Here is a 14,466-nt window from a genome sequence, read left to right as displayed (position 1 = left end):
TACCCAAATTGACACTCGCTATCTCCGACTTTTATTTTTGTACTCTATTTTATCTTTTATTTTTTGATTTCTTATTATTACAATTATTTGTCTTTTATTATCTCAAAGCGTATCAGTATCCCTTGTTGTGAAGCACTTCGAGATTTGTCTTGGCAGATGAGAAGCGCTATATAAATTAAATATATTATTATTATTACTTAACAACATACATCACTTTCATCAACTTAAATAGCCGGTTTACCACACTAAATTGTAATAAACTGTGACACAATTCCCAGCACAACTCACCCTCAGCAGTGCTCCTTCAGTGTGGGGGGAAAGCGGACATCTTCTTCTTCTTCTTTGGTGTTTATTGGCGGTTGGCAAACCAACTTGTAGGTGCATTACCGCCACCAACTAGACTGAAGTGTGGACAAGACTGCATTAAACAATAAACAAAAGAAAGAAAATAAAAGAACCAAAACTCTAGATTATTTTTAAATTGATCAATTTCTCTTAGAAATGTAATAATCTCACAATACATATTGCCTGATGTTTTCCCCAACAGCCCTGATCGCGAAAAGTAATTATATTTTTGCTTTCTTCAGTGTCTGGAAAAGTACATTTCTCTGAGTACTATATTTCCTGCAATGCAGTAAAGTATGCATTGCGTAGTGCAGTAGATCTGCGGTAGTAGTGCTTGTAGTTAGTGCATGCTGCATGCTGCTTCTGTTTGCTACTCTGCTCTCAGCTACTGCCGCCGGATAGCCCTCCTCGTGGAGGGTGAAAAGAGGAGCCGAGTGTGTAAGCCTCCTTCTGCTGCTACAAAGCCGCTCCACCGCCAAGACTCCTGCAGTGCCTCCTCGTGGCCACACACGGTAACTACCGTGAGGTCCCAGGCTAAACTGTAGGGGATCTCGGAGCAACAGTGGGCCCCAGAGGCAAGGCGTGCAGGCCCATCGGTGTGTGGACATGCCCTGGCGCCTGCCAACCACTGTCCCAGCTATGGGTAAATAGCAGGGGCAGATGGGGCTCATAGCCATGGAAGGCAACCCATCTAGGAGAAGGACACTCTGAACTAAAACCAGGACTGAGAGGTGTTGCCCCCCAGTCCTTAATCAGCATAGTAAAGCCAACCATGAAGAACAAAGTCATCCCAAATCCTATACTTCCAGCGGCGGGAGTCCGTAGGAACATCGCAGTGGATGGTGGCGCTGGTTCTCCTTCCGGAGGACAACATGACGATAAGACCCTAAACCCGCAAGGGAGGGTCCTGTCCGATCACAGCACCCCGTCCGATGCACTCATGCGTTGTCGGAGACCATTTGTAATGGGCACCTTCAATGCATGTACAGTGAGAGAAGAAGCTAGATTGGTAGAATTAGCACACTGTGCTGAGGAACGGGGAGTGGAGATCCTGGGAATCCAGGAACACAGAAGAGTGCACACTTATGACCGGATCGTGTATTGCAGAGTGGAGAGATGCACGTTCATCACTGCATCTGCGTGGCGAAACGAGGCCCAGGCTGCAACAGGGGGCGTAGGGCTAATGCTGGGCTCTCGGGCGCGTAAGGCTCTCCATCGGGTTTATCATCACACCGATAGGATCCTTATTGCAGAGTTCTCAGGCAACCCAGTAACAACAGTCATAGTCGTGTACTCACCCACCAACGTGGTACCATCTGAGGAGGTGGAGAAGTTCTATGAGGACCTTGCAACAGCAGTCCGAGATGTCCCAGCGCACAACTTCCTGGCAATCCTGGGTGACTTCAACGCAAGGCTTGGACCAGAGGACGCACCCTACCCATACCACGACTCTACCAACCGCAATGGTGCATACCTCATGGCCCTTCTCATGGAAACACGAGCTACTGGCAGTGAACACCATGTTCCGGAAAAGAACAGGCAAGAGATGGATCTTCCAAGATTGAGCCACAAGTATGCTACGTCAGTTGGACTACATACTTGTGAGGCAAAAGTGGAGGAACTCCATCCTGAATGCTGAACCGTACAGCACGTTCAGCTCTGTGGGCTCTGATCACCACGTGGTCTCCATGAGGGTGCGACTGAGCCTCAGGGTCCCCAAGCCAAGCCCCAAGATCCGGCATGACTGGAAGGCATTCATAACCGACCCTGGCCTTCAAACCAGGTATACGGAGGAGGTTAGGAAGCCCTTTCGGCAGCTGGATAAGGGAGCGGAGCCCAGCAGCGAATACAAGAGATTCGTTGTTGCAAACGAGGAGGTGACCAAGCTATGTGTGCCCGTGCTGGACAGAGCCAGAACCTCCCTACGGTCCAGACATCCGGAGGTCGTAGCGGCACAAGGTAGGGTGGAGGAAGCACGCCTCAACTTTGAGCGTGAACCAACCTTGGAGAGACGTGGGGTACTCAACGAATCCAAACAGTTTCTCTTCAGTACCTATGACACCATCAAAGGGGAGGAACTGATGGAGAGTGTGCGAAGAGTGCAGGCAGCGCAATATGGGGAGGCCTGGAGGGTCATAAATGAGATGACTGGGCGGAAGAGGACTAAGGAGGGACAGGTTGAGGGACACAGCCCCGAGGAGAGGGTGACGACCTGGTTCAACCACTTCCAAAGCCTGCTGGGCACAATAGCGGATGGAGCTGAGGAAAGTATACCAGCATTCCTTCAGAACCTGCCCATCGACGATGGTCCCTTCACAGCCAGTGAGCTTGCCAGGGCGAAGTCCACAGTGAGAGAGGGCAAAAGTGCTGGGCCGGACGGCATACCCCCGGAGGTCTTAAAGTACTGTGATCTCGATGACCTCATCCTAGACTTTTGCAACCTCGCTCTACTGCACAACATGCAGCCTGATATATGGTCTCTCTCCAACATCATCCCGGTGCCTAAAGCTGGAGACCTCTCAAAGCCAGACAACAACCGAGACATCAGCCTGACATGTATCACCGCAAAGGTTTACAACCGGATGATACTGAACAGGATACGGCACGCCATCGACCCTCACCTGAGGGAGAACCAGAATGGCTTTCGAGAGGGGAGAACCACCGCAGCCCAGATCTTGGCACTAAGGAGAATGATCGAGGAGGTGAAAAAGTATAAACTGACTGCTGTACTGTGCTTTATCGACTTCAAAAAGGCATTTGACTCGATCCACAGAAGCACAATGGTGAAGATCCTTGAGGCCTACGGTGTCCCTCCCAACCTACTCCGGGCAATAGAGACCATGTACGCAGGAACAAGGGCCAGGGTGGTGACCCCAGATGGCAAGAGCGAGGAGTTTGACATCCTGGCTGGGGTAATGCAAGGGGACACCCTGGCCCCCTTCCTCTTCATCATGGTCTTGGATTATGCGCTCAGGAAGGCAATCAGTAGACGAGAGCAGGATCTTGGCTTCACTCTAACACCAAGGAGGTCGAGACGATACCCCACAGTAGTCCTGACAGACCTGGACTATGCGTGGAGCAAGCACAGGAACTCCTGAACAGAGTGGAGTCAGAGTGTGCCAAGGTTGGCCTTAGGCTAAATGCCAAGAAAACTGAGGTTATCACCTATAACATCTTACTCTGACAACAACAGAAGGCACTGTGCTTAAAGAAGTCAAGGACTTCAAGTATCTGGGCTCATGGGTCAACTCAACAGAGCAAGATCTTAAGGTGAGGAAGGCACTTGCATGGAGGGCCCTGAACGGCATGACCAGTGTATGGAACTCCAACCTCCCCCGTCAAATCAAACTCAGCTTCTTCTATGCAACGGTAGAGTCTGTTCTCCTCTATGGCAGTGAATGCTGGACCCTGAAGCCAACCCTGCAAAAGTCTCTTGACGGATGCTACACCATAATGTTGCGAGCAGTACTTAACATCAGCAAGAGTGTACATGTAACCAACAAGATCCTGTACGAGGGAATACCAAGGGTGAGCGAGAAAATTGCAGCCAGGAGAATGAGACTAGCAAGACATTGCCAAAGGCATCAAGAGCTGCCAGCCGGCAAATTGGTGCTGTGGGAACCAACACACGGGCATCGGTCACGAGGACGTCCCGCACAAACATACGTGGACGTACTCAAGAATGACGTAGGAGCACAAAGTACCAATGAACTGGCCAGATGTATGGAGAACCGGGATGACTGGAAGCAACGATGGAGGGCTCGTCTGAGGACGACCTAGAGAGAGTAAAACATGTTCCACAGTTTCTGGCTGGCTACAGTGTATACACTTTCCGGTTGGATGCTTTCCTATTATACTTAATTTATGATTGAGACCTGTATGACCTATTCTCATCCGAGAAATTACATTTTCTTCCCTTCTTTTAAACCCCACCTTCTTTCCATCCCCTACATACCTTTGAATTTTATGAAGAAGTCTTCCTGTATCATTAATGTTCCAATGTTCTTGCCATGTTGTTTGTGCATATTTCTGTATGAATGTTTTAACCTCTGCTTTGCTAAGTGGAACTTCTATGTCTATGTTCATAATTCTGAGTGTTTGTTTGGCCAGAATATCCACCTGTTCATTACCCTCCACACCTACATGAGCAGGAACTCAGATGAAACAAGTTGCTATGCCTTTGATTGGCATTTGATATCAAATTAGAAATATTTCTTTTATTATGTCAATTCTAAATGAAGATCTGCCTGATCGTATACTCGATAATGCTGAAAAGCTGTCAGATGCAATTACACTGTTATGTATTTCTTTCTCCTCTAACCATTTCAATGAGAATACCAATGCCAACAACTCTGTGGTATATACTGACACATGGTCTGTTACCTTTTTCTTTATATGTCTATACTTTTAAATCCAGGCTAAACACTTATCTTTTTGCTGCTGCTTTTAATTGAAACTGAGCAGTTGTGTTTCGTTTTTGGTTCATGAACATTTGGGGCTAGTAACCCCAGGGAATCAGTGTCCTGGCTGATTTTCTCTGTGTATGCTGCTCGGGACGTATGTGCCATACAAGCGTACAGAGCTCATGTTCGGAGAAACCTTAAAGAAAGGCATCAGTAAAGTGGAACTTCTGTGTGAACTATTCATATCTTAAACTGTACTGTAACATTTTATTCATGTACTTTTTATTAATGTATTTTTCCTTTGGAAAAGGACTTTGAAGTTCCAAACAATTCAAAACATCGAGGTCAAGCTGGGTCAAGATCATACATCTGTTTACCTCAAAGACACATGAAACAGCACAAATGAAAAACAAAACTTCATGAGAGCACACTTACTCCTGTCTCATTCTCACGCACAATCACTCACACACATACAAGGTATAAGGAGGTTTAATATGTACGAGTGTGTATGAATTTGGGAATGAGGGAGTGAGAGAAAAAGAGAGAGAAAGAAAGAAAGATATGAGGCGAAAACTGCGACTTGCTGAAAACCAAATTTACTGTATATTGTTGTCTCTGTACACACTGTACATCCAGACACACACACAAACACACACATTTCTCAGCTGATACCACTCTTCCACATCCATACCAACACACCTATCATATTAGTTGCATACATGTATTCCAATGGCTGTCAGGGCCCCATTATACAACAGGCAAAGAAACCAAGAAATGACAAGCATGTAATTCAATGGTAAAATGTCACATCTGGTCATATACAGTAAAAAGGACAAATTGAACAATTTTCCTCCAATATAAAACCCTGACATTACAAAATGCATGATTTTATACCGGTATGGCGGAGAGATCAAAATATGTGGTTATAATGAGAGTGGATAATGTGTGAGTTTTTTTGTTTAATCTGATTCTGTGCAAAAACTAATAATCCACCAAAATAAATGTTTTTGCTAATCTTTGAAATATCCAAGACTGTGATAAAAAAAGCAGACCCCCCCAACATTCATTATATGGAAAATAACTGCCTTTTTGTGCATGTTTTTCATAGAAAACGCAAGTTCATGTTTTCAAACTGGCAGTTAAAGGATTAAAATCCTGAACATAAGTTAACATTTGGTATTTTTAATCAGGACTGAAGTTAATTGAAAGATTTAACTCCAAAAAGTTTTAAAAAATATTAATCTGTTGTCATTTTAGAGCAGTTTTTGGAAGTGGACATTTTTGTCCCGAATAACTAATGTGTGAGTTTTTTTGTTTAATCTGATTTTGTGCAAAAATTAATAATCAACACAAATCTATTTAAATTGGAATTCCAAAATAGATCGAGAAAATAGCCTTGTTACAAAAAATCAGGCCATTTGCACCAACACAACCAAAGTTATTGCAAAATGAAAAGTGAAAAATTACCCATATGGACAAAAACGTCCACAGTGATACCGGAGGGTTAATGTTTATTTTATTATCTTTTCTTTTTAATGACTGTTTTTAAATGCCTTTGTCTGAATGTCTTTCATTTTTGTAAAGCACCTTGAATTGTTCGGGCACCTAGTTAGGATGCCACCTGGGCGCCTCCCTAGGGAGGTGTTTCAGGCACGTCCAGCTGGGAAGAGACCAAGGGGTAGACCTAGGACCAGGTGGAGGGATTATATTACATTATTACATTACATTGCATTTAGCTGACGCTTTTATCCAAAGCGACTTACAATAAGTACATTCGACCAGGAAGACACAACCTTGAGGAAAACAGAATCATATAAGAACATCAGGTTTTATATCTCTTCGCTGGCCTGGGAGCGCCTTGGGATCCTTCAGTCAGAGCTGGTTGATGTGGCCAGGGAAAAGAAAGTTTGGGGCTCTCTGCTGGAACTGCTACCCCCGCGACCCGACCAGGGATAAGCGGGAGAAGATGGATGGATGGATGGACCTTGAATTGCCTTGTGTTGAAAGGTGCTATATAAATAAACTTGCCTTGCCTTGCCTCGCCTCGCCTCGCCTCGCCATCTGTAAATATGATTGTTGAGTCTGAGTGATATCTTGCAAAAATAATGCTGGACTATGCGCCCCATACTGGTAGTAGTTCTTTATTTTCCTTCAACTCTTTTTGTATATTGAGGTCTACCCTTGGCATTGGGAATAACCAGGGTGGAATGGACGAGATTGGAACTGTGGGGCAATACTGTATTTGATTCAAACCTATACTTGCTGCTTTAACATCACCAACCCATCCACTTGTTAAATGTGACTCATTGTGCTCCCAGCATGTCTTTCAAAATACTTATCACGGGATTTTATTTTATCGTTTATTTGGCAGGGACAATGCACAGTAATGAACACTTAAAACATTGTGGTGTCTCGTCAATTGTGTCTTGTTTGTTTTATGTCTGTCATTTCATGTTTAGTCAGGTATGTAATTCCAAGTCTCGTCAGGTTTCTATGTAGAGTCAGGTTTTCTTGTTACTTCACATCTTGTCTGTCTATTTTATGTCGGTCATCTCTAGTCAAGTCCCCATGTTTCATGTCATGTCTCGTTTTCCCATTTCCTGTTTTATTTTTGTACTTACCTCTTGTCTTTCCTTTCAGGTCCTGTTACTTCCTCACTTTGGGTGTTTTTCCACCATCGTCAGCGTCTGCCCCGCCCCTGATTGTTTCCACCTGTTCCCTATTCCCTCATGTTTAAATAGTCCTTGTCTCCCTTTGTCTTATTTCAGTGTGCTTCTATGTCCAGAGACCCAGCGTTAAAACCAGAGAGGAGAGTTTTGTTTGTTTGAAATCAAGAAGTTTTGTTTTGTCCTCGCAAGAGTGATTTTTTTGTTAAAACTTTGTTTTATTTTTTCTCATTAAAATATGAGTCGTCGCATTTGAGTCCAGTATTTTTGTACCCCGTTTTAACAGAACGAACTGGCTAACATGGACTCAGCCAACTCACAAAGATTTAAAGCATATGTCGAAGGACAGAGAGCAGAGCTTGCTCACCATGCTGCACAGCTGGTCTCCATTAACAGAGGAGTTGGTAACCTCACTGATCGCCAAGCAGAATTCCAGGAGGCCGTAACTAATCAAGTTAATCACCTGGCGGTTCAAGTGCACAGAGCTCTTGCCCAACTCGAAGCTGGATCATCTACACAGTCTCCTACTATGCCAAGCCCATCCGTTGCATCCGCTGGTTCTGCTGCTGCTGCTGCAGACCACATTCCCTCTTCTGGAACGTCGCTTCGCCTTGCATCTCCAGAGAAGTTTTCCGGGGACTCTGGGGACTGTCGCCCCTTTCTGGTACAGTGTGAACTGCATTTCGCCCATAACCCCTCAGCCTTTATTTCAGACCAAGCTAGAGTAGCCTTTATGCTGTCCCATTTAACCGGACGAGCTGCCGCCTGGGCTACGGACGAATGGTCCTCTAATTCTCCAGTGTGCCAGTCAGTGAACATGTTCTCAGAGACTATAAGGCGTGTTTTTGATCACTCTTCACCAGCCAGAGAGACCAGCCGAGTGTTAATGCAGATTAAACGGGGACCCAGAAGAGTGGCAGATTATGCGATACAATTTTGCACTTTAGCAGCAGATAGCGGGTGGAACACCCCAGCCCTTATTGATGCCTTTATGAATGGATTAAAGGATTCTATTAAGGATCAATTAGCACCCCTGGAGCTACCAACAGATCTTAACTCTATCATTGCAATGTCTACCCGCATTGATATTAGACTTAATGAAAGGAACAGTGAAAGGTTAAGAACCAGCGTGCGCCCATCTGCCCCACAACGCCCAAAAACAATACACCTCTGACAACATCATCCGAGGAACCAATGCAGCTGGGCGGAGCCAGGATCACAGCAGAGGAACGACAGCGCCGTTTCCGTGAAGGATGCTGCTTCTACTGTGGACAACATGGCCATGCTGCATCTTCCTGCCCGTTAAAAGGACAGGCTCATCGGTGCGCCGGTGAGCCGATTTTCTGCAGCTGACTTTCCTCCACGTTCATTGACCAAGGTACAATTACAGTTACGTGACCACACCATGACTCAGGGGGTACTAGTGGATTCAGGGGCGGACGAAAGTCTGATGGACTGGGGTCTTGTTAAAAGACTGGGCATTACTACTGTTCCTTTGACTTCCCCTGTAGATGCCAGTGCCTTAGATGGCAAGCTGTTATTCAGAGTAACCCATATAACTGAACCCGTTCAAGTAACCATAGATGACATTCACACAGAATCATTAAGATTCCACTTATTTGACTCTGCACTTCACCCTATAGTTTTGGGACTTCCATGGCTCCTCAGACACAATCCGAATATTGACTGGCGGTCGGGAAACAATAAGAACTGGGGCCCTGATTGTAAAGTAACCTGCTTAGCCTCCCCTGGGAACTCCAGACAGTCTGTTAATCAGACAGACAACCCCAATAGAGTTACCACTGACATAAAGTCAGAGTATGCTGACCTGTCCAGAGTGCCTGCATGTTATCTGGACTTAAAAGAGGTTTTTGACAAGACTAAGGCTACTTCGCTACCACCTCATCGACCTTATGCCTGCCCTATTGACCTTTTGCCTGGAGCTCCGATCCCTAGAGGTCGGCTTTACTCCATCTCTGCACCAGAAAGAGGGGCCATGAAGACGTATATTGACTCTTCCCTTAAGTTTGGACTCATTAGACCGTCGTCATCACCTGCGGCTGCAGGCTTTTTCTTTGTGGGCAAGAAAGATGGTTCTCTCCGTCCATGCATAGACATAGTCCACTCAATGAAATAACTGTCAAGAATAAATACCCCCTTCCACTAATGTCTACAGCGTTTGAACTGTTGCAGGATGCCCATGTATTCACCAAACTGGATCTCAGAAACGCCTATCATCTCGTCAGAATAAGGGAGGGGGATGAGTGGAAAACAGGGTTCAACACTCAGAGTGGCCACTACGAATATCTTGTAATGCCTTTTGGTGTATACAATGCTCCAGGTGTTTTTCAGGGTATGATCAATGATGTGTTGAGGGACTTTCTCAACAAGTTTGTCTTCGTCTACCTTGACGACATCTTAATTTTCTCACCGGATGAGGATACTCACATTCAACATGTCCGCCAAGTACTCCAGAAACTGTTGGAAAATCAACTGTACTGCAAAGCTGAGAAATGTGAGTTTCATGTCAAGACGGTCTCCTTCCTGGGTTATATCGTCACCGCTAACCATGTTCAGATGGATCCAGTAAAGGTTAGTGCTGTGGAAAATTGGCCAACTCCCACAAACAGGAAACAGATCCAACACTTTTTTGGCTTTGCCAATTTCTACGGAAGGTTCATACGAAACTTTAGCGCCATTGCGGCGCCATTACATGCACTAACCTCTTCTCATGTTGTTTAAGTGGAACACTGAGGCGGAGAAAGCCTTTCAAAGACTTAAGACGCTGTTCACAACCGCTCCAATCCTCACAGTGCCTGACCCGCAGAGACAATTCATTGTGGAGGTGGATGCCTCGAACGAAGGCGTCAGAGCGGTGCTCTCCCAAAGGTCTGCTCAGGACAACAAGCTCCATCCTTGTGCTTTCTTGTCACGTAAGTTGACAGACGCAGAGAGGAACTACGATGTGGGGAACAAGGAACTTTTGGCAGTAAAGATAGCCTTAGAAGACTGGCGTCATTGGTTAGAGGGGGCGGAACAACCATTTCTAGTATGGACTGATCACAAGAACCTGGAATTCATTAGAAAATCCAAAAGACTAAACCCACGCCAGGCTAGATGGTCATTGTTTTTTAGTCGCTTTAACTTCACCTTGTCATACAGACCAGGCTCTCAAAATGTGAAACCAGATGCTTTGTCACGCATGTACGATCCTGAACCTGCTGCCAAAAAACTTGAAAGCATCCTTCCACTTCATTGTGTGGTTGGGGCAGTTTCATGGCAAATAGAATCTGTGGTGAAGCAAGAACATGGTGAGAGCCCGGCCCCTAGTGGTTGCCCGCAAAATAGGTTGTTTGTACCTGTTTCAGTTCGCTCACAGGTAATTCACTGGGCTTACACGTCTTTGCTCACCTGTCATCCGGGGGTTAAACGCACAATCTTTATGATAAAGCAACGTTTCCGGTGGCCAGCTATGGAGAAACAGGTGGCAGAGTATGTGGCAGCCTGCACCGTTTGTGCCAGAAACAAGACCTCCAAACAAGCTCAGATCGGTCTGCTGCAGCCTCTTCCTGTTCCACACCGTCCATGGTCACACCTCTCCATGGACTTCGTCACTGGATTACCCGTGTCTGAGGGACGGTGGTGGACAGATTCAGTAAGATGGCACATTTCATTGCGTTACCCAAGCTCCCCTCTGCCAAAGAAATGGCAGAGGTCATGTTACGTGAAGTTTTCCGCATTCATGGTTTTCCCAGGTACATCGTATCGGACCGAGGCCCCCAGTTCATCTTAGGTTTTTGGAAGGAGTTCTGCCATCTCTTGGGTGCCACCGTCAGCCTGTCTTCGGGTCGAGTATGCTCACAACACACTGCCCACCGCAGCTACTAGACTTACTCCTTTCCAGTGTGTTTATGGTTACCAGCCACCCTTGTTCCCTGCCAATGAAGGTGAGGTCACGGTCCCGTCGGCACACGCCATGGTCCGTCGGTGCAGCCGGATCTGGGCAGGTGCTCGTTGTGTTCTCCTGCGCAGTGCCAGCCAGATGAAGAAGGTGGTGGATCGGCATCGCAGACCTGCTCCATCCTATAGGCCTGGACAAAGCCTTTGGCTGACTACCAAAGACTTACCCCTTCATGTCATGTCCAGAAAGCTAGCCCCAAGGTTCGTGGGCCCTTTCCAGGTGTCTAAGGTGATTAACCCAGTGTCTGTGCGCTTACGTCTACCCAGGTCACTCAAGGTCCATCCAACGTTTCATGTGGGGAAGGTCAAGCCTGTAAGAGAGAGTCCTCTGGTGCCCGCCTCTAAGCCCCCACCGCCTCCCCGGATGGTTGATGGTGGTCCTGTCTACACTGTTAAGAAACTGCTTGGTGTCCGTAACCGTGGTCGAGGGAACCAATTCCTCGTGGACTGGGTTGGTTACGGTCCCGAAGAAAGACAATGGGTCCCTGCAAGCTTCATTGTAGATCGGAGTTTGATCACTGACTTTTATCAGGATCATCCAGGAGTGTCTGGGAATTCCGAAGCAGTCCCTAGAGGGGGGATTACTGTGGTGTCTGGTCAATTGTGTTAGTCGTGTTTGTTTTATGTCTGTCATTTCGTGTTTAGTCAGGTATGTAATTCCAAGTCTAGTCAGGTTTCTATGTAGAGTCAGGTTTTCTTGTTACTTCACGTCTTGTCTGTCTATTTTATGTCGGTCATCTCTAGTCAAGTCCCCATGTTTCATGTCATGTCTCGTTTTCCCATTTCCTGTTTTATTTTGTACTTACCTCTTTCCTTTCAGGTCCTGTTACTTCCTCACTTTGGGTGTTTTTCCACCATCGTCAGCGTCTGCCCCGCCCCTGATTGTTTCCACCTGTTCCCTATTCCCTCATGTTTAAATAGTCCTTGTCTCCCTTTGTCTTGTTTCAGTGTGCTTCTATGTCCAGAGACCCAGCGTTAAAACCAGAGAGGAGAGTTTTGTTTGTTTGAAAAGTAAGAAGTTTTGTTTTGTCCTCGCAAGAGTGATTTGTGTTAAAACCTTGTTTTATTTTTTCTCATTAAAATATGAGTCGTCTCATTTGAGTCCAGTATTTTTGTACCCCGTTTTAACAAACATTCAAATGTGTCAAGCGTAACAGTGCCAGATTTAGCTTTGAGCTAATTTCCATCCGCAGTCCCTCACATAAAACATTTAAGAAAATTACATTTTACAAACTATTACGTTTCCTTCTGAGCTAGGGGAATCAAAGGGAAGCAACACAACCAGAATGGGATTGGTAAAAGTTATAAGTTGTTTTAATGCACAACAGGTGAACAAAATGGCAGGCAAGCAGCCTGAAACAAACCGGTTTAAATAACAAACAATAGAGGCCACAAGGGCGCAAGTTTAAATGGGCAACCAAACTAAGGGAGGACTCTAAAAAGTGAGTCAAAACGCATACAGAAGAAATAAATAATATTTATTGGTTTCTGTCAGAGTGTAAATAAACCAACCCACTGCTATAATCACACTCTCGACCTTGTTCTGACTTATGGTATTGAAATTGAGCAACTATTAGTCGAACCGCATAATCCTGCTTTATCCGACCATTTCTTAGTAACTTTTGAAGTACTATTACGAGACTACAAAGCATTAGTCAAAAGCTCTTGCAGCAGAAACCTATCTGTTAGTGCTATAGCCACATTTAAGGAAGAGATTCCACCAATACTTAACTCGATAGCATGTCTGCATGTAGGGGAGGAAACTTATACAAAATGTACACCACCCCAAATTGATCATGTTGTTGATAGTGCTATAGATGTGCTGCAAATAAAATTAGACTCTGTTGCTCCTTTGAAAAAGAAGAAAATAAAACAACATAGATTAGCTCCATGGCATAATGCCGAAACCCGCAAAATAAAGCAAAAGTCTAGACAACTTGAAAGGATATGGCGTTCCACTAAACTTGAAGAATCTCGTTTAATTTGGCATATTACTCTCAATGAATATAAGAAAGCACTGCGTAAAGCGAGAGCAGCCTACTACTCTTCATTAATAGGTGAGAATAAGAATAATGCAAGATTTCTTTTCAGCACTGTAGTCAGGCTGACAGAGAGCCACAGCTCGATTGAGCCTTCTATTCCCATAGCACTTAGTAGTAATGATTTTATGTGCTTTTTTAATGATAAAATTATTACTCTTAGAAACACAATTAATGACCTAGTGTTATCAACAGCTCCCGGAAACGTAAGTTCTAATATTACACTAGATAGTAAACTAGAATGCTTTTCAGCCATAAACCTTGAACAATTACATTAAATGATTCTCTCTTCTAAACCATCAACGTGCATGTTCGACCCAATTCCAACTAAGCTGTTGAAGGAAGTTTTTCCATTAATTAGCACTTCTTTATTAAATATTATGAATATGTCTTTATTATCAGGCTATGTTCCACAATCATTCAAATTAGCAGTGATAAAACCGCTTCTTAAAAAGCACAACCTCGATCCAGAGGTTTTAGCCAACTATAGACCTATTTCTAATCTTCCGTTCCTCTCAAAAATTCTTGAGAAAGCGGTCGCAAAACAGTTGTGTGATTACTTAAAAAACAATGATTAATTTGAAGATTTTCAGTCTGGCTTTTGAACACATCATAGCACAGAGACAGCTCTGGTTAAAGTCACAAATGACATTCTAATAGCCTCAGACAAGGGACTTGTCTCTATTCTTGTTTTGCTCGATCTCAGTGCTGCATTTGATACTATCGACCATGATATCCTATTGCAAAGACTAGAGCACTTAGTTGGCATACAGGGAACTGCTTTAGGCTGGTTTTGGTCCTATCTATCTGAACGCTCTCAGTTTGTACGTGTTAACGATGAATCTTCCACGCAAACCAAAGTTAGCCATGGAGTGCCACAGGGCTCAGTGCTCGGACCTATTTTGTTCACATTATATATGCTTCCGTTAGGCAATATTATAAGGAATCATTCTGTAAACTTTCATTTTTATGCGGATGATACTCAACTATATTTATCAATCAAGCCTGATGAAATTAATCATCTAAATAAAATTCAAGACTGCCTTAAGGACT

Source organism: Pseudochaenichthys georgianus, chromosome 7 (assembly GCF_902827115.2).
Source record: "Pseudochaenichthys georgianus chromosome 7, fPseGeo1.2, whole genome shotgun sequence".
Lineage (NCBI taxonomy): Eukaryota > Metazoa > Chordata > Actinopteri > Perciformes > Channichthyidae > Pseudochaenichthys > Pseudochaenichthys georgianus.
The sequence above is the reverse complement of the archived record's forward strand: the minus strand, read 5'-3'. Positions refer to the sequence as shown.